Here is a 10,006-nt window from a genome sequence, read left to right on the forward strand (position 1 = left end):
GGCTCTACCGTGGCTGGAGTGAGGACCACCAACCACCTTAACTCCTGGGTGAAAGGCAAAGACTTGTGGGTCAGCTCTCTTACTTCTAAGAGACGCTCCTGACCACTTGAATGGAAAAGACAGCTGCCCACTGGAGCCATGCGTGGGATGAACTTTCCCATTTATTACGATGGCTTGGATCTAAAACGTCCCCCAAAGCTTCATGTGCGGAAGGCACCATCCCTCGCGCTGCCAGCACTGTTGAGCTGTGGGGATGTGGGGGGCAATTGGACCATGAAAGCTCTGGCCTCATCAGTGGATTAGTTCTGTGAAGGAACATGATTTGATGGACTCTTGGGAGGTGATGGGACCCTAGGAGGGGCCTCTGGTGGGGGGGACAGAGTCCTCAGAGACATCATGCCTTTGGCTGGTGTGGTTTGTCTCTGCCCCCGGGTGCACCCCCCGCCTTTCCCTCTCTGCTCCCGGGCTGCCACTAAGGGAGCTGCCTCTTTTGCCACATGTTCCTGCTACTATAATATTCTGCCTCACCCCAGCCCCAAACGATTGGACAAACCGTGGACTGAAGCCTCTGAAACCCTGAGCCCAAACAAACCTTTTTGCTGTGTTTTCCTCAGGCATTTTAATACAGCAATGGAAAGCCGACTAACCCACCTATATCCACGGCTCTATCTTGTTTTCTTGCTTAACGTACTCCAACTTTATTAAAGCATAATGAACACATGATAAAAAATATATGTCTAGTGTTTAAAGCACAGGCTTTGGTGAGTGGGGTTGTGTATACACTTACACAATCAACCCCACACCCAGGAGAGTGAATGTGATCATTTGACCCAGAGTCTCCTGTGTCCCTTTGTGAGCCTAGCCTGAGCCTTTGCTGCCCTTCGCCTCTAGATCTGCCTTTGGTCCTAGCAGCTGGATTGTGCAAAAGTTTTATATCCTGCTTCTTTCACTCAGCCTGGTTGCTTTGAGATTCACTGACGTCGGGTGTGGCACTAGCTCATGGCACCACCGTGCTACATGGTAGTCCCGTGCATGGGTGTACCACAGTGTGTTTGGGTGTTTACATGTTGGTGGATGTTTGTGTTTTTTACCCCCCCCCCAACTCTTGGTTATCACAAACAAAGCTGCTAGGAACGTTTGTCTACAATCTTTGTATGAGCATATGCTTTCATTTGTTTTGGGTAAACACGAGGAAGGAAGGGATAAGTCATATGGTAGGTCTATGTTTAACTTTTTAAGAAACTGCCAAAATGTTTCCCAAAGGAAGATTATTTTATATTCCAATAACAGCCCAGGAGGGTTTAATTCGGTGACTCCAGGTCCTCACCAGCATTTGGTATGGTCAGTCTTTCTCACTCTAGCTGGGCTAGCAAGGGAGTAGCCATGGCTCATTGTAATCCCCATTGCAATCGGGCAATGACGCCCAGCACATTTGCATGTACTTTTTTGTACATCTTCTTTGCTAAAGTGTCTGTCTAAATATTTATTCTGTTTTTAAATGGGGTTGCTTGTATTCATCATTTAGTTATGATTTTGATGTGTTTTGGATGCTAGTCTATTGTCAGATAAATTTTTGTGAATATTTTCTTGCTGGCTGTAGCTTGCCTTTTGAGATTTTCTTGTTTGTTTATTTGATATGGGAATCCAATTGTTCCAGCACAGTCTGTTGGAAAGATTATCCTTTTCCCTCTAAATTGTTTTGGTCCTTTTGCTCAAAGAAAGAAGGAAAAAAAAGAGAAACCCAAGTTGACTATCAACGTGGGGGTTGATTTCTGAGCTCTGTTCTGTTCTTAGGTCTCTGTGCCTAGCTTCGTGGCTTAACACATGTTTTCACTGTGACAGCTTTGGACTAAGTCTTGCAATGGGCTAGAAGGTGTCTTTCCACTTTGCTCTCCTTTGTCCAAACAGTTTTGGATAGCTTCGACCTTTTGTGTTTCTGTACAGCTTTTACAGCCAGCTTTCTGGTTTTACGCAGGATCTGGATGCACTTTTGGTTTCTTAGATGCCAGTGCTGGGCAGTGAATAGAACCTGTGTGTTGTATGGACAGTGGGCATGGGGACAATTGGATGCCTCTGTCCCCTCCCTCTTACCCAGCAGCACTCTGTACCCCCCCCTTGTCTAAACACGCGAGGACACTCGTGACAATTAGCATTGTTGTGTGTCTTCGTGGCTGAATCTCTTTTGCATCACGGGGCCTGCAGTTGGGACTTGAAGCACCCAGGACAATGGTAGAACAGCACTTACTTTGATGGGCTAGAAGTCATCCTGGCACGTTGGTGGCATATTGTTCTACAATCATGCGGGATGGGGTTAGTGTCTGTTTTGTAAATAAGACTCAAATGGTCTCCTGTTGCTACCCGGTCACATCTCCGTCTGCTCTGTTGGGAAGCATCCTTGTTTTTCCTTTTTATTTTTCCCTCTGAGCTCAGTCCTGCAGCCGGAGCCAACGGGCACAGAACCCAACCAGCCGGCCACACAGGACTCAGGCTGGGGGGAGAACACGATGGAAGAGCCAGTGAATGGCCTGGGATGTCTCGTTACTGCCCGAGGCATCCACTGCTCTTTGTACCAATTCTGTCCCTGCTGGGACAGTTGGCAGGGACTGTGCAAATACCACACTGAGCTCAGTATTCCCTTGATCTCTTTATGTTGATTTAAAGAAAGTCCTTGTTTCCATGAGAAACTCCCATCCCCAAACCGAACCACAACACCAGGAACGAGCCCTCATTCTCTGAGGTAAGTTTACCGGATGGGGTGATGGATTTAATTCTTCATACATCAGAGTTCTCATGGCTTGTGTATACAGGATCTCCCCTGTGTGATCCAGGCCCTGGACCACGAGAGGGAAGAGTGGCCTTCCAAGGAGAGGAATAAGCTCAGAGATCAAGGGTCCCGGGAGCTGAGGCTGCTGTAGGAACCAGGCTGCTCTGTCATGCGGGGCAGGACAGAGGAAAGAGGACTCTTGAGTTGGGCCTGACGTGTGCAGCTCTAAGGCCTTGCCCATCTATCAAGGTAGACAAATGCTAATTCCACATCACAGCAGGGAGCACTGGGAAGAAGATAGGGCTTCCACACAGCCTGGCCTACGCCTTGGATATGTGTATGTGCATGACACTTGTGTACGCGGACTGCCGCCATTTCACAGATGAGAAACCCAAGGTTCAGAGAGAGGCAAGGTCACTCCCCCTTTGCCAGCAGAGTAGCCACAAGGTCACCTCCAGCTAGGAAGCATGAGCCAATAAACGTCTCTGAAATGAGGCCATCTCGTCTCACAGACATGAGCAGAGAACAATCTTGATGTCAGATGGACTCGTGTTAAATGTTGAGTGGAAATATTCCGGAACTTTCAGAATAGGCCCTGCTTAACAAAAATGTTTCGATATTTGAGTTCAAGTGCACTGACAAGGGTGAGCCGACATCTCCTTTCCATCCTGAAGTGTGTTGTGTCCACCAGTGCCACGGCTCTGCCCGCACCGTGGCCTGCGCTCAGCCCGGCCGCCCTGCCCTCTGCCCTGCAATGCACTTGCGAAGCGAAATAAGACTGCAGCAGCCACAACGGCAGCCGTCAGTTATCTGGGCTGTAGTGTAAACAATGAAATTCTTATTATGCTCACAGAATCCACAAAGCCATTGCCATGGAAACTCTGTTTTCATGTCATATCTTTAATGAATAGGTAATGAAAGAAATGCTGCATTTACAACTTCATTACTAGTTTAAGAAAAAGAAACACACACACACACACACACACACACACCAAGCTATAAATCTGAATTATGGTTTTTGTCATGTTTTGGAGTACAGTGAACATTGCAGGAATACTTTCAAGGCTGTTGTTGTTTTGGATTGAGTGAAGGAAGAGACGGCAACGAATTATCTCCCCACTGGGATGACAACACATTGTTTTCCTTTTTTTTTTTTTTTTTTGGTCTCATTAGGATTTCCATAATTTTGGCTCCAAATAATCTCCTACGTTTAGAAGCCAGCATGCACACTTGCAGGGTGGGAGAGGAGAATTTACAGGGCTCTGCTTGTCCCCCTCCAGCATGTCTGGAGTGCCCGTTTTTTGTAGAAGGGATCTGGTTATGATGGCTCTTTCCTCTTATCCTGAGACCCAAGCATGGAGATGAGATAGGGGTTTGCTGCTTGCGGATGGATTGCTTTAATGCAATCTTGGCATTTAATCACTGAGGAGAATCAATTCTTGTGACACCAGAATAAGTGTCTTAAAAATAACTTTTACAAGAATTGTTCACAAGGAACTATGTGGCTGGGTGCCGGTGGCTCACGCCTGTAATCCCAGCTACTCAGGAGGCTGAGATCTGAGGGTTGTGGTCCGAAGCCAGTGCAGGCAGGAACGTCCGTGAGACCCTTATCTCCAACAAAACCACCAAAATGCTCAAAGTGGAAGTATGGCGCAAGTAATAGAACACCAGTCTTGAGCAAAAGTGCTAAGCAAGAGTGTGGCTCTAAGTGCAATTTCAGAACCTGCACACTCTGAGGTCTCCATCTCAGCAGTCTCACCAAGACCTGCATCGATCTGAAGCTCTGGTGGCCGGTGGAGCCTCAGAATGACAGGAAAGGGGAAAGGACTAGGCTGCTGACCATACTCACCCCTACTCACCCATACCTTCCAGAACATGCCCCCGTTCACTCCCACGCCATTGATGGAACAGGCAGGTAGGACACGAGAAACCTCAGCTGCGATTTGATTTGCAAAGAAAACAATTTAAAGGCTTCTCCACATTCTCCCAGCCCAGTCCTTCTTCTCTCCGTTCTTTCCCAGAAGATCTGCACACACGGCCGCCTTGCTATTTGCCATGGCATCCCCCAGCCGAGGAGCTGGGGAGGGGTCATAGGGCAGCAGATGCTCCTTCAGTCCATCCCATCCTGGCCACTGGGGGTTTGTGGCAAACCTCATGACAACAGGACAGCCCTCTTTGTCCATTTCTGGGAAGCGCAGGCTAAGAAAATTCACACACAGAGAGATAGAGGCAAAGACGTGTAGATTGCTTTCAAGTTTTCTTAAAGAGCAATGTCTATTTGTCTATAAAACATTATAGACAACATTATTTGCCTATAAAACATTGAAGTTTTTCTCTAAGAGCTTTGGACAGGAAGGTTTTTCTCAGGGTAACTCTAAGTACTTGATAATCATCAAGCTGCATTTCTTGAATAGTATTTTGTGGATGAGAAGCATTATGCGATCATGGAGAGGAATGTCTGGGCTTCCCTGCTCACTTGCTAAGTGGCATTGGGAAACGTGTGTCTCAGCGTAGTGTCCCTGTCTGGAGGGACAGACGACGTTGGAGCCCCTGACTTTCCTATTTGCTGAGTCTACAGCTTTTCACACACAGCGCATCTGAGCCCCCTCTACATTCGATGGGAGTACCCGTTGTTAGAAGAACATGCATTCCGTAGAAGAACCCATGCATTCTGTAAATATTTCTTGAGTACCTGCTGTGTACCAGGTATTTTTTTTTGGTCAGTCATGGAGCTTGAACGCAGGGCCTGGGCTTTCCCTGATCATTTTTTGCTCAAGGCTAGCCCTCTACCACTTTGAGCCACAGCACCACTTCTGGTTTTTCTGGTGGTTTATTGGAGAGAAGAGTCTCACGGACTTTCTTGCCCAGGCTGGCTTTGAACCTTAGATCTCAGCTCTCTGTTCTTACTGGTCTGGGAAATAGAGTTGAACACAAGGCATGTACATGCCATGTCTGCAGGGACTCATTAGAGAGAGGGAGGAAGGCTGGCAATAAGCCAGCAGATGAATATGCACAATGTCTGGTGGTGGTCAAGCTACAGAGAGGATCGTGAGGGGGCCAGGGAGGTGAACGGCATCCAGAGCCTCTCTGTGGATTCAGCCTCGGATCTGAATTGCACGACGCGCACAGCTGCGAGGCTGTCTGTGGGAAGAGTATCCCGAGTACAAAAGAGCCAGTGCAGAGGTCCTGAGGTGGGAGCAAGCGTGGCTTATCGAAGGAGCAGACAGGGAGGCAGAGTGGCTCAAGTGGCCATTGCATTGGAATGAGCAAAAACTGGAAAGGAAAGAAGGGCTCGATTTCCAGGTCTCTTAAAGCAAAGGAGCTGGGGATGGGAGGAGCCCAGGAGATGTGAATCACGGAAACACCGAAGAGCGAAGGCAAGCTCCGCAGACACGCTGTGGATTCAGGAGGACCCCACCAGGAGACAAGTATCTTTGGAGCCAACTCAGAAGCCAAGAGGGAGGAGCCGTTGAGGAGATGGTTGGCTGTGTTTATTTCAAAATGCTCTAACAAGGGGAGTAGAGAAAGGGCGCTAGAGGGGCTGTGGATGCCTTTGGCTCCCCCATGATCAGAGCTAGGAGAGCCTCTGTAGCTGATGGGATGGGAGAGGAGGACACGGGCTTGAGGGGCAGAAGAGGCGGGAGCTCTGGGGAGGACTGAGTGCAGAGAGCGGTGCTGTCAGTCACAGAGATGGTGCTCACCCTGGCTTCGAGTGCTCCCTCCGCAGGCCACAACAGGATGCAGCCACGCGGGTGGTGCCGATCAGGGGGGATGGACTATTCGTCCTGTGCTTCCAAGGGTGGGAAGGGCGTTCCTGGGCTCTGGGTGTGGCCTTGGTGTGTGGGCACAGAGCAGTGGGTGAGCTCTCTAGGAAGTAGGGAATTTGGGGGGGGGGGCTCGGTGGGAGTTTCATGTGCAGGAGTGTAAGCAGATCCATAGCAGAGCTCAGGCAGTCAGGCAGGCAGGGGATGGAGAGGCTAAGACACAGGATGAACGGATGCATAGAGAGACCTGCACCAGGGAAAGAGAGTTCAGGTCCATGCCCAAGTACTGTCTTTATGATGGAACTGTGGTGAGAGACATTTTACTCTCACTCTTTTAAATTATGTATTTATAGATACATAGATAGATCGATCTCTCTCTATATATAATCTTCCAGTTTTTTTATGTTCCTATGATAGTGGAAAAATTAATTATAGCTTTTTAAAAAGAAGCAACATATGGAAGCAAAGGGAAGGGTAGTCACAACTGTCTATCTGTGAGACATTTTTATCTACAGTTCCGCTATGACCTTCCAGCACAGTTATCTCGAGAGCTCTTCTGATGATGTTTTTATTCTTCTCTTTAAATAAAGCTTTTGTTTTGCATCATTTGAAGCTTACAGAAAAGGTGCAGCAACACGGGGGCTGGTGTGCAAGGACCCATCCACCTGTTTGTCCTGCAGGTGACACTCGTAACCACACGTTACATGGGTGCGCATGATAAAAAAGTCACTGCTGCATTACTGTTAACCAAGTCGTGACACTGAATTGGCTTTCCCCGGTTTTTCTGACTAATAACCTTTATATGTACGATAGAGCACATTGCATTCAGCCGATCACCTCTAAAAGGTTGTTGGCCAATCCGCAAGCATTGTTCATTTTCTCCCTCCGACAGGGTCATTGGGAGAACGTACTGAAATCAGACGGAACAATCTTTGTAAACTGTGGAGTGCTACACCACCTGGGGTTGCTGGTGACCAAGACACAAGTGTCACGTGGGCTAGACCCACAGCTGAGATGGAAGGAGGCTGTTTTGGGGAAGATCATGTCTCTCCACGGAGAGACACATGCTGTCCTGTCATGCCATGCAGACCCAGGATCCCAGGAGCGGAACTGGGAAACGCAGAGACGTGGGGAAGGCCGGGTGACGGGGAGACGAGTGGTAGAAACTCCAGTGGGAGCAGTCGGCCCAGAAGTCACGTCTGTGAGGCTGTGCAGTTCGAGCGCAGCCTCATCTGTCACATTAAACCCAGGCTTTTAATTGGACTTTTATAGGTTTTATGGCCATGCCTGTATTTAATCTTTAAATTTGTTTTGGTTTTTATAGATGTGTAAGAGCCATAAACATAAAGAAGTTATACCTGATTTATAGTTTGCCCATATTTGAGTCATATTATAGTAAAAAGAAAACCCACAATAAGCAAGCCACCTCACAGAAATGTGTCCAGGTCCAGCCTAGTCTCCCCCTCCCCCGGCTGTCAGCAGACAGTGCGGGCTGTCCCCCTCTGTTGGGGTCCAACTCCCAGGCTTGAGAAAGCAGTGATGTCACACAGGTGGCTGATGGAAGGGACAAGGTTCCCTTTGAGTCCTGGACGCGAAGCCAATTCCCATGGGTGTGGGACAAAGTCCTTTATTGGTGTGCCTTCCAAAACAGATGCAGGGAGGGGTGTGTCTAGGTTGGTTTGGGATCCTGGATCTAGGGATGTGAGCAGGACTGGGGCCTGCACTTCCTCTTACCCCTCCTCCATAACCCTCGGTGGCACCTTCAGGCAAGCTCCTCTCCTGGGGCCCTGTGGCTGCTTCCAGGACTTCGTGCTTCTCCATGCAGGTCCGGGCCTGGGGTGCGGGGGAGGGCAGAAACTTAGATACACCTCCCGCCAGCTCCAGCTGGCTCCCAGCCCATGCATGGCAGAGGTGGCATCCTGCAGAAGGACCGGGGGTGACGTCAGCCAGTGATGGACCCCAAAATAATCATGATGGTCACGGGACAGACCCATGGCTGAGGAGGCAAGCTCTTTCCTGAGTTCTTGTGCCGACTCTACCCCCTTTCTTGAGTGTCATGTGAAGGCCCAGACGCTCAGGGTCCTCAGGCCAAACGGGTCATCACAGTAATATCTATGCAGAAGGAAATTGTCTTCTAGCAGAAGTTAAAAAATACACGGAGAGATTCTCCATGCCATCCGTGCTGTCTCACAATGGACGCCAGAGGAGACTCGAATCCAGAGAGCTTGCCTTGAGTTCTGCGTTTCCTGTGATGGCCAGCCATGGGGCCGGAATGCCCTTCTCGTCTACCTGACGGCAAGAGCTGTTCTCAGAGGCGCAGGCAGCCTGTTGCTCCCGAAACTGATTCTTCCCCGTTTGGTCTGGATGGACCCAAAGGGTCATCTGCCTGCTCGGCTCAGCCCTACTTCCCCTCTATGTTTCAGGTACCATGTACATGGCCTGTCTTCCTAGGTGGCCGGGATACCCAGAGCTCCTGGGAGAAGGAGACTCAAAACCTGACTGTGTGTTCAGCAGGTAATGGGTGCAGGATGGTTCATTAAAATACACACACACACACACACACACACACACACACAATATGATGGGCTGTGTGCAGGGGCAGGTTCTGACTCAGGGGTGTGTGTGCATTTATTTATGCAGCCCATCACTTCTTGGCCTTTTGGCTAAGATCAAGCGCAGTATCTGTTCTGGGAGTCTCATATTTACCAGGCACTTCCCGGTGATGCGTGGGTAATCCAGACACGCCCGGTGAACAGAATATGACACCAACACAGTGCCATAGGGTCCCCTCCTCCCCTTGAACTGTTTCTTGCTTCCAGAGGCTTCTTTATTTTTTAAAATGATTTTATTAAGGTGTTGTGCAGAGGGGCTACTGTTTCATAAGTCAGGTACGTTTTCATTTTGGACAATGTCACCCTTCCCAGCCTTTGCTTTCCCCCAGTTTTCCCCTCCCGTCCTTTCCTACAAGTTACATAGTGGATAATGAATAGCATGATCAATTTGTTTACCCTTCCTCCCTTCCTTTCTGTGCCCTCTCTTTACTCCCCAGAAGAAAAAAAAAAAAAGCAAAAACAAATACCACCAGCAGCAGCAGCAGCAACAACAACAACAACAAAGAAAAACATGTTTCCATTTCCTGGAGTTTATTTCAATAAATAGTATTTTAATGTTCAGAGAAGGTACACCTCTGTGTTCCTCCCCGAAGGGTGTCCTCCTTTAAACTGACTGTGTGTGAATGCCGAGACTCCTGTGTGGGTTATCATGTCTGGTTATATTTAAGATCGAGCTTCTGTGTATGAGATAAAATAAGTGCTGTTTGATTACAGGATGGAATAGGAGAAACCTTAGGTCTTGTTGGCATAGGTCGAAATTTTCTTAATAGAGACCCAAAAACACAACAAATCAAAGAAAGGTTGGACAAATGGGATTGCATGAAATTGCAGAGCTTCTGCATGGCAAAGGACATAGCTAGCAAGAT

At 48.5% G+C, this 10,006-nt stretch overlaps 1 pseudogene; it reads left to right on the forward strand.

Annotated features, from left to right (window-relative positions):
- Window positions 1-9,171: 9,171 nt before the first annotated feature.
- Window positions 9,172-9,267, forward strand: LOC138819881 (U2 spliceosomal RNA; annotated as a pseudogene).
- Window positions 9,268-10,006: the final 739 nt, after the last annotated feature.

This window comes from Dipodomys merriami, unplaced genomic scaffold (assembly GCF_024711535.1).
Source record: "Dipodomys merriami isolate MVZ:Mamm:240054 unplaced genomic scaffold, mDipMer1.0.p SCAF_82, whole genome shotgun sequence".
Lineage (NCBI taxonomy): Eukaryota > Metazoa > Chordata > Mammalia > Rodentia > Heteromyidae > Dipodomys > Dipodomys merriami.